The 11,156-nt window shown below is 39.9% G+C and overlaps 1 pseudogene; it reads left to right on the forward strand.

Annotated features, from left to right (window-relative positions):
• Positions 1-8,624: 8,624 nt before the first annotated feature.
• Positions 8,625-10,467, forward strand: LOC143273011 (RE1-silencing transcription factor pseudogene; annotated as a pseudogene).
• The last annotated feature ends 689 nt before the right edge of the window (positions 10,468-11,156 follow it).

An 11,156-nucleotide genomic window follows, 5' to 3' on the forward strand; every position in this document is an offset into this window, starting at 1 on the left:
GAATTCATTAAAACCTGCTTGGCTTGGTGACCCAGCCCAGCCGGGTTTCCGCCCTCAGCTGGCCTGGCTCCCCATATCCAGCCAGCTGGGACCAGGCCCGAGGCCTGACTGACCACAGTTACAAGCGGTTACCCACATCTGGAGCTACTTGCAGCCAGATTGATAACTCAAGCGACTCAGGTTTTTTTTTTTTTTTTTTTTTAAAGCAGGTGATAAGAACAACACAGTCCCTGCTGGAGCTACTGTTTGGGTGCACTGTAGTTGCAGCAGCTACATGCAACTGCAGATAGAGCTGCTTTCAGCCAAAATGGCAACACATGTGGGCAGAGCTTAAGGAAGCTGGAGGCCAGGTTTGACTCGGCTCAAGCGGGAACAGGTGGCTGGATTTAAGCTTTTAGCCAAAACTCGTAGCTTTTCTTTCTTTTCTTTTCTTTTCTTTTCTTTTCTTTTCTTTTCTTTTCTTTCTTTCTTTCTTTCTCTCTCTCTCTCTCTCTCTCTCTCTCTCTCTCTCTCTCTCTCTCTGTTTCTTTGGATTCCCACCTTGGATGCTAGGTAGCTGTTTGAAATTCTCTCGGATTTCTACTGTTCTACACAGACTAAGTAAGTCAATTAAGATAGCAGATATTTTAAAGAAAAAACTATTTAAAAGAGAATAAAAATTCCCACATTAAAAAATGGGTAATATGTGTACATTAGAAGAAAATTGAACTTTGTGTGATAAAATTTTAGGCAGTCTGAAAATGGAATAACTATATAAGAAGATTAATGATGATGGGATTATGCATATTATTACTTTCCTTATCCTTATTTTACTATTTAAAAAGATAGTCAATTTAAGTGCCAGGATAAAAGCTTTAGAAAAACCTGTTAAACCTTTTAAAATGAATTATAGAGAAATTCAGATTCAGACAGCAGAAAATAATGGTGAAATTGTTTCAGTATTGGATTATAAGGTTACAAAGAGAAAGCCTGTTTTCACACAATCACCCTTAATTTATCTGGTGACCATACAGCAGGTATCTGGTCAAGTGAATGCACAAAATATTTGGACTCCAATTGAAATGTTAGATTTACAAAGGTTTAAGGAGACAGTACTATCTTATGGCATGCATTCCCCATTTGTAAAGCAAATGTTAAACTACTGGTCAATTTATAGTAAGATTATACCACAGGACTGGCGAGAGTTGGTAAATGCTGTTTTGGAACCCGGGGCACAGCTACATTGGCAAATGTGGTTGAAAGAGGAAGCTAAAAACATAGAAAAAAATGAAGGGATAGAGGTATACACATCTTCCAGGATCAGCTTGTTGGAGAAGGCCAATATGTGGCAATACAAACACAATGTTTATATGATAACCAAATCATAATTCTGTGTCGAATGGCAGCATTGACTGCATGGGACATAGTTGAGGAACCAGGAAAGAAAATTGAGTCATTTACAAAGGTTGTACAGGGCCCAAAATAGTCCTTCATGGATTTCTTCCAAAGACTGACCTCAGCAGTAAAAAGAATGGTCCCAAATTCAGAAGCTAGCAAGATAATAATTGAATCTTTGGCTTTTGAGAATGCAAATGCAGCATTCAACAGAATAATCAGGCCTTTAAAGGCCAGATATGCACCCATGGAAGATTGTATTAGAGACACATTTATTGTTGAGGCTCATGACCATGATGATATGTGGATAGGAGAAGCAATTTCGAGAGGTTTGAGGAATGTTAGATGGTTTGGATGGGGAAATCAAAAACACTGGAAAAGGGACTGTAAGCAGGGCATTCCTAGAAACAATGTTTCTTCAAGGAACAATGGCAACAGAATGCCTCTTCCTTATGGAGTATGCAGAAGTTGTGGTAAGGGAAACCAATGTAGTTCAACAAGAGACAGACTAGGTAATACTTTGCCTCAGTCTTTGGAAAAATCTCAGAGGGGCCTCAGGCAGGCCTCCACAGGAAATCCAGTTCAGAACTTTCCTGCACTCATAGAGCAAACCCCTACTCAGAGCAATTAAATAAACAAAATCCTATTGGAATAAACCAGCCTGCTCGGTCTGATGAAACAGCTGAGTAGAGAGAAAATAAAATTCAAGAGAAATCATAAAGAAAAATATTTTTGCAAACTTCTTTAAATGAACAAAGACTAAAATTAACATATAAATATAAATGGTGTTTTGTTGTATGGTCTGGTAGACACAGGTGCTGATGTGACCACAATTGCATCAGAATTTTGGCATCAAACTTGGCCTCTTCAGGAGGTAAACATTCAACTGTTAGGAATTGGAACATTATATCAAGTGAAACACAGTGCAAGATGGCTCCAATGTATAGGTCCAGAAGGACAGAGAGGAAAAGAAAAACCATATGTGGCTACCATAGCAATGAATCTGTGGGGTTGAGACCTGCTACAACAATGAAATACTCAGATTAACATCCTTCCAACCTCAGAAACAAATCATAAACTAGTACATGTTTCTGAGAGAAATATTAGAAGATATTATTCTAAAAAGTGGTCACCAGCCATCCAGATTGTACAAGAACAGGGCACAACTGATGACCTTCCAAAGATACCAACAGCTCTGCCTTTAAAATGGTTAATAGTGAAGCCTGTATGGGTTCATCAATGGCTTTTAACAACTGAGAAACTCCAGGCTTTAGAAGAGCTGGTAGAAGAGCAGTTAAATGCTCAGCATATTAAAGAATTAAGAGAGCCCTTGGAATTCTCCTGTATTTGTTATTAAAAAGAAGTCTGGTAAATGGAGAGTGGTAACAGACCTTAGAGCAATTAACAAAGTAATCCAGTCAAAGGGCTCTCTACAATCTGGAATTTCTTTGCATACTCTGTTACCAAAAAGATGGCTTCTTATAATTATTGATTTAAAAGACTGTTTCTCTTATATACCCTTACAAGTAAAAGGCAGAGAAAGATTTGCCTTCATGGTGCCTACTTATGATAATTCTCAACAAGTTAAGAGATATCAATGGTGGGTCCTCCCACAGGAAATGTTGAATAGCCTAACCCTGTACCAATATTTTGTACAATAGACATTGGAAGTGATACTTAAAACATTTCCTAAATCTATAATTTATCATTATATGGATGATATATTACTAGAAGACTCAAATGCAGATACTTTAGAAAGAATGTTTGAAGAAGTAAAGACAATTTTGCCTTGCTGGGGGTTACAAATTGCTACTGAAAAGATACAAAGAGTAGATTCTATTAATTATTTAGGACATAAAATAGGTCTACAAAAAAATTAGACCCCAAAAGGTACAAATTAGGAGAGATCGATTACAGACTCTTAATGACTTTTAAAGATTATTTGGAGACATTTCTCATCTACAAACTAATGTTGGGATAAAAAATGATGAACTGAATAATTTGTTCAAAACCTTAGAAGGTAACAAGGACTTTGTCCAAGAGAATATTCACCTGAGGCTGAGAAAGAATTGGCCTTGGTAGAAGAAAGTACAAGAAGGATATGTGGATTGTATCCATCCAAAGCTGGATTGCATTTTGCTTATTTTACCCTCTAGGCATTCTCCTACAGGAATATTAATGCAGAGGGAAGATATTATTTTGGAATTAATACTTTTTACTAAATGAATTGAATAAAAATTAAAAACTTATGTGGAAAAAAATCTCTGACTTGATTTGGAAAGGAAAATTGAGATTTTGTATATTGGCAGGAATAGACCCAGCAGAAATTGTTGTACCTTTAAGTAAGGAGGACATTTAAAAAAATATGGGCAGAAAGTGAACCTTGGCAAAAAGCTTGCAGTATTTTTTGGAGAAATTTACTGCAAATATCCCAAAATTGATAGAATTGATCTTATTAAGAGATATGATTGGATTTTGCCTCGAATTGTACAGGAAAAACCCATATCTGGAGTTCATACATTTTATACGAAATGCCAAAAAACAAGGAGAGGCAGATTACAAATCAGAAAATTTAAGTAAAGTGGTTTGAAGTCCTTATAATTCAGTTCAAAAAATTGGAATTTTATGCTATTCTGTTGATATTAATGGATTTTACAATATAAAGCATATTATAGGTATACCACATAATCCTAACAGCCAAGCAGTTATAGAAAGATCAAACAGAACTCTAAAGAATAGGCTAAATAAACAGAAAGAGGTAGCAAAAAACCCCAGAATTAGACTGCATATTGCTCTATTAACTTTGAATTTTCTCAGTGCCAATGAGAAAGGAACAACAGATGCACAGAGACATTGGATAATATAAAAAACTACAGAATTAAATCAGCCTATATACTTCAAGGATAGGCTGACCTCAGAATGAAAACTAAGACATGTGTTAACTTCACATGAAGTTTTGCTTTTGTTTCTACAGGAGAAGATAAACTATGGATAACATCAAAATTGATAATGTTTTGATTTGAACAAGAGAGATCTCTTAATTAGAGGAGGTGATAGTTCATCAACCAGCATGAACATCCAATTTAAACTAACTTATACCAGTAACACATGCCTTTTCATTTAATCAGATAATAACTTGCTGAAAGGGAACCTCCCCAAAATTAGTCTTAGGGAAAGATTATTGTTTTTGTCTTTTAGGAGAATGAAGGTTAAGGAATCTGAAGAACACTGGACAAATGAGGCAACTGAAGAAAAAGGGCAAATCATCTGTCCCAGGAAAAACAGTAAAATGGCCCGTTGGTATATCATCTACAAAATTTCATAAGTCTTCCTAAATGTTTGTTTCTGCTGTACTCTAAAGACATTTAACACTATTGGTCTTCTTGTAGTCCCAGGTCAATTAAAATTTAAAGCTGGCTCTGGAATTGGAGAATGGCTCTATCCTTCTTTAATCTCAAGCATGTTGTTAAAAGGAAAATGCAGACTCTCTGTATCATGCCAGAAGAAAGATCCATCTTCTGATATGAGACAGGAGAAAAACCAAATCAATTAAAGGACTATTCTATTACTACTAATCTCAGTTCTTTGATTCTATTCTGATTCTTTACATTTTTTCTTAAAGTATGAATTTTATATCAAAATTTACAAGATATATATATATATATAATTTTAAACTTTGTTAAGATATCAATGGCCATATAGAGTACATCCAATTCTAGAAAAAAAGGCTTTAATTAGCTGCTTATACATGTTTTTGTGTTTGAGTCTTTATCAGTTTTCTGCAGGAAATCACGGCCAGGCCTAACATCAACTGAAATCTCCAGGAAGAAGATGGTGCCCCACAAAAACAATTATTCCATGTGGACAATAATAATATCACTAAGCTGACAAACATCATATACAGATCAGCTTTGGACTACAAAGTGCTCAGAGCAATTTTGAGATGGCTAGCTGAGATAATCCATTTTCAAAGAATACTTGAATAAGAACTCGAGATAAGCCCTGAACTTTGGCATTATTCTCAGACTGGACAACAAAGGATATAGCTACCTTTCCTAGAATTTGACAATTAACCCAAATTTTTTTTCTTTTCAGAAAAAGATACATTTGACCATATCCACCAGGAAGCAATTTTATTAATATGACACCCACATTCCCAAAGATGTTGTGTATGGCACGGGGTTCTTTTGTCTTTTAGTGGGTTTTGGGTCTGTGATAATTTTTATTGTTTAGGAGGGCTGGTTACAAGTTGTTGTTAAGGGTTAGAAAAAGAGCTAAGCAAGGAGATTAGATTTAAGTTTCTTGTCTGAAAAATGATACATACAAATGATAGAATAGAGGGTAAATTATTGAATCTACTTGGAAAAGTAAAGAGAAGATATAGATATGATATAGATAAAAAGAAAGATTATTTAATCTACTCTTAAAAACAATTACTAGTTTTAAATACTTTACATTGTTACATTGGATTGGATTTTTGTGTATTGTATACAAATTACATATATATATATATATATATATATATATATATATACATACATATATATATATATATATAGAGAGAGAGAGAGATTGATATTGTTAGAAAATGCTATATGTAACAAGCCAGTAAGCAGCATTCCTCCACGGTCTCTGCTTCAGTTCTTGTCTCCAGGTTCTTGTCCTGAGTGCTGCCCTGACTTCCATCAGCAATGGACTGGAACTGAAGCTGACTGGTCCCAGAACAAGATGGCAGAGACAAGCAGACGCAGGTAGGCCTGTGGCAGTGGCCCACAGAGGTAGACAGGCCCGGCGGCTGCAGTCGACAGGAACATTCAGGCCCAGCGGCAGCCAGCAGAGACATTCAGGCCTAGCAGCGGCCCACAGAGGTGAACAGGCCCGGCGGCGGCCCACAGAGGTAGACAGACCATGCGGCGGAGACAGCAGACGTAGGTGGGTCCGTGGCGGCGACCCGCGGAGGTGGACAAGCCCAGTGGCAGCGGACGACAGGAACATACAGGCCCAGTAGCAGCCATCAGAGACATACAGGCCTGATGGCGGCCCACAGAGGTGGATGGGCCCGGCAGTAGTGACAAGCAGAGGTAGGTAGGCCCATGGCGGCAGCCGGCAGAGACATACAGGCCCGTTGGCGACCCGCAGAGGCTGACAGACCCAGCGGCACCTGACAGGGACATACAGGCCCAGCAGTGGAGACAAGGGGACACAGGTTTGCCTGTGGCAGCGGCCGCAGGGGTGGACAGGCCCAGGGATGGAGATGGGTAGACGCAGCTTGGAATGGGGATGGCCCTAGCCCCAACACCTGGGGAAGAGGCTGTCTCCATGGGTCGGAACCGGGGCGAGTCTGGGCACTCTGTCTGGGGACAACCCAGGGCCCAACTGCTGATCCTGTGAAACCTCACAACTTGGAGGTGTTGGTGAGACTACCCTGCTCAGCTGAAACCCAATTGGGAAAGGATTCAGATGCCTACAATTTGAAGTCTGAAGAAAGAAGATCAGCTGAGGAGTTGACAAATGAACAAAACGTGACCTGAGAACACAGAAGAAGGCTCTACCCAGCCACTAAACCAGATCACCAGAATTATAAGTATATAATTCACCGACTGAAATCAGCTGTCCCTGAAGAAACAGCCCAATAGCACCAATTTAACCAAGAACCCCTACTAAAACAAGACTAAAAATTAGAACAAGAGACGCACTCTCATACACAGACACCACCTGTACCACACAGAGGAAAAGATGAGTAGACGCCAGTGCAAAAATACAGGCAACAACATAAAGACCTATATGGCAACATCAGAAGGTAGTGATTCTACCCCTGCAAGACCTAAACATATCATGACAGAAGAAACAGAAGAAATGAACCCTAAAAATGACTTTAAGAAGATGATAGCAGCCCTTAAAGAAGAAATAAAACATTCCCTCAAAGAGGAAATAAAAACTTTCCTTAAAGAGGACATGAAAAACTACCTTAAAGAGGAAATAAAAACTTTCCTTAAAGAGGAAATGGAAAACTCTCTTAAAGAGGAAATAAAAACTTCCCTTAAAGAGGAAATGAAAAACTCCATTAAAGAGGAAATAAAAAACTCCCTTAAAGAAATGGAAGAAAAAATGAACAAAAAATGGGAAGAAATTAAATCAAGCCAAGAAAAAGCAATTAAACAGATGAAAGAAACATTCCAAGATCTGAAAAATGAATTTGAGACAATAAAGAAAACACATGCTGAGGGAATGCTGGAAATAGAAATCCTGACTAAATGAACAGGAACTACAGAAACAAGCATAACCAACCGATTGCAAGAGATGGAACAAAGAATCTCTGACACTGAAGACACGATAGAGAAAATAGATATGTCAGTCAAAGAAAACATTAAAGACAAAAAAGTCGTAACACAAAACGTCCAGGAAATTTGGGACACCATGAAAAGACCAAACCTAAGAATAATAGGGATAGAAGGAGAATAATACCAACTCAAAGGCACAGAAAATATATTTAACAAAATCATAGAAGAAAACTTTCCTAACCTAAAGAAAGAAATACCTATGAAGATACAAGAAGCTTACAGAACACCGAATAGGCTGGATCCAAAAAAAAAGTCCCCTCGCCACATAATAATCAAAACACTAAACACACAGAACAAAGAAAAAATATTAAGAGCTGCAAAGGAAAAAGACCAAGTAACATATAAAGGCAAACCCATCAGAATAACACCAGACTACTCAATAGAGACTATGAAAGCTAGAAGATCATGGACAAATCTCATGCAGACACTAAGAGACCATGGATGCCAACCCAGACTATTATACCCAGCAAAACTCTCAACCACCATAGGCAGAGTAAACAAAATATTCCAGGATAAAACCAGATTTAATCAATACCTGTCCACAAACCCAGCCCTACAGAAAGCACTAGAAGGGAAAATTCAACCCAAAGAAGCTAAACACATCCATGAAAAATCAAGCAATAGATAATCCCACACCAACATACACCACAGAAGGACAACACAACACAACCACAAAAAATAACAGGAATTAACAATCACTGGTCATTAATATCCATCAATATCAATAGTCTCACCTCACCTATTAAAAGACATAGGCTAACAGAATGGTAAGAAAACAGAACCCATCCATCTGCTGCATACAAGAAACACACCTTAACTTCAAAGACAGACACTACCTCTGAGTAAAGGGCTGGGAAAAGGCTTTCCAAGCAAATGGACCTAAGAAACAAGCTGGTGTAGCTATCCTAATATCTAGAGAAAAAGGATGTTTCAAAAGAGAAGAACTCTTGTGGCAATGCCTCAGTGGTCCAGGTAACTACCAGAACTTGGAAATCTGCGACGGAGACTAAGGCAGCAGAGATGAAACACATAGATGTACATACAGGAAATAATAAAGAAAAAGTCAGTAAAGCCAAGAAGAACAAAAGAAAGGTGGATGCTGAAGCCCATCCATAAGATGAGCCTGTGAACGAGGAACCAGTGACAAAAAAGAAAAAAAAAGATGGAAAGCAAATCCAAAAATAGTACCGAGGTGCCAAAGGATGACAGCAAGACGGAGGAGACTAAGGGGGACAATAAAAAGCAAAATACTTCCATTAAAAAAGGTGCAAAGAAGGAACCTCAAAAAGGTAGGTCAAGTGAGGACAGCAGACCTGCTCAGGAGATGCAGAAGGAGACACAGAAGGAGACAGCTCCGGCAGAGCCTCCTTCCATGGAGCTGGCTCAGGAGGAGGTCTATTCTGGTCCTGTGCTCACTCAGGTGGTGGTCACCCCTACAGGCTCTACTCAGCCCGGGTTTCCTTCTCCCATGGATATTGCTCAGACTGGGCCTGCTCAGCTGGAGCTGCCTTCTCCCCTGGGGCCTCCTCAGAGGGAGCCCCCTCCTCCCCTGGAGCCTGCTCAGAGGGAGCTGCCTTCTCCCCTGGAGCTTCCTTAGTGGCAGTTGCCTTCTCCCATGGAGCCTCCAGGGATGGAACGGCCTCTTCCCATGGAGCTTGCTCAGATGGAACAGCCTCCTCCCATGGAGCCTGATCAGATGGAGCCTCCTCCTCCTATGGAGCCTGCTCAGAGGGAGACGCCTCCTCCCATGGAGCCTGATCAGATGGAGCTGCCTCCTCCCATGGAGTCTCAGCGGGGACATTGTCAGAAGAGGCTGCTTTGTCCTTTGGACCATGCTCAGGTGGAGGTTGCTCAGACAGGGCCTCCTCACATGGGATCTGTTCAGAAAGAGCCTCCTGCTGTCATGGAGCCACCTCTTCAAGTGAAACCAGTCACCAAAAGGTATTCTCCCCGAAAAGAGAGTACCAAGGAGAAGTCGGGCATTCGGAGTGAGGTGGTGCAGCAGGAGCAAGTCCTTATTGAAGTTGGCTTGGTGCCTGTTAGATATAACCAGCTTCTGAAGGGAAGCAGGCATGCACAGGATCTTCCAAAGGGAAACCCAAGAAGAGACGAGACATATAAGGACCAAGAAATTGGCTCTGATGGGGAAGGAAATAAAATGGCCCTTCTCAAGAAAGTGGGAACAGAGGAAGCTGGCAAGAGTCTAGCTACGCTTGCTGCTCCCAAGGAATCTACCAGTGTCTTATCCTCAGAACAAAACTTAAATGGGTCAGATGGTGAAACGTTACATTCTAAGTGTCAGACTGGTTCAGCTGGGCTTTGCGAAATGGAAGTGGACACTGAGCAGAACCCAGACTGTGTCCCTGTGAAAGCCTCAGCACCCGAACCAGCGTCACCATTGCCTCCTGTCCCATCACCAACCGTAACGGCCTCGCCTCCTATCACGTTGGCTGAAAATGAGTCACCGGACATTGATGAAAACGAAAGCATCCACAGCCATGATGGAAGTGACCTGAGTGATAATATGTCCGAGGGAAGTGATGATTCTGGGATGCATGGGGCTTGGCCAGTGCCACAAGAAGCAAGTTCAAAAAGTGGGAAGGAGGGGTTGGCAGTTAAAATAACCGAGGGAGAGTTTATTTGTATTTTCTGTGATTGGTCTTTCAGAAAGGAAAAGGATTACAGCAAGCACCTCAATCGCCATCTGGTTAATGTATACTTCCTTGAAAAAGCAGCCGAGGGGCAGGAGTAGTGAGCAGGCTGGTGGAGGGCGGCTCGTCACAGTTTGTAAGCAATGCCTCACTTTTAGTTTAAGGCAGTAGACACACACAAGCTCGCTTTAATTAGTGTCCAGTGCTGATATTTAAGTGACATTATTTCCTTAGGACTGTATGTGTTACCTAGTAACTTGAAAAACCTTAGCAAATCCTAGGGAGTTAATGTAAGAAAACAGATACTTAATCTGTTAGCTTGTGCAGTGCAGTGAAGAAAGGCAGGATGGTAGGTGACATTCTCCGGCATGTCTACCTGTGTGGAACCCATCGGGTGTTCTGCCCTTTTCACTTCACTTGCTATTTTTAGTTCCTTGTTTAGGCTGATAAAAATTGGCGTAGCAAATTACTTGAAGAATTTGCCTGCTTTATATAAGTAAAGTTAGCACTTTAAGGTTTCTTTAGAGATGAGAAAAGACATTTAAATTGAAGAAAAATTCTTTTAACAGTGGACATTGTATCTGTCCAGGCTTCAGATTTTGACAGTTGATGAAAGATATGACAAGCATTAATGTGTGGGTGAAAAGTTTGGTGAAATTCTGAGTGAAGTTTTAGTTAAAGTTGGTTGAATTTGGGATTGACTGGGAAGCCAAAGATTTAAAAAGCAGAAGATTCTCTCAAGACACAAGTTGTGAGATAATAGTGTGTTTTTTGTGTGTGAATAATTTGT

Source organism: Peromyscus maniculatus, chromosome 1, assembly GCF_049852395.1.
Source record: "Peromyscus maniculatus bairdii isolate BWxNUB_F1_BW_parent chromosome 1, HU_Pman_BW_mat_3.1, whole genome shotgun sequence".
Classification (NCBI taxonomy): Eukaryota; Metazoa; Chordata; class Mammalia; order Rodentia; family Cricetidae; genus Peromyscus; species Peromyscus maniculatus.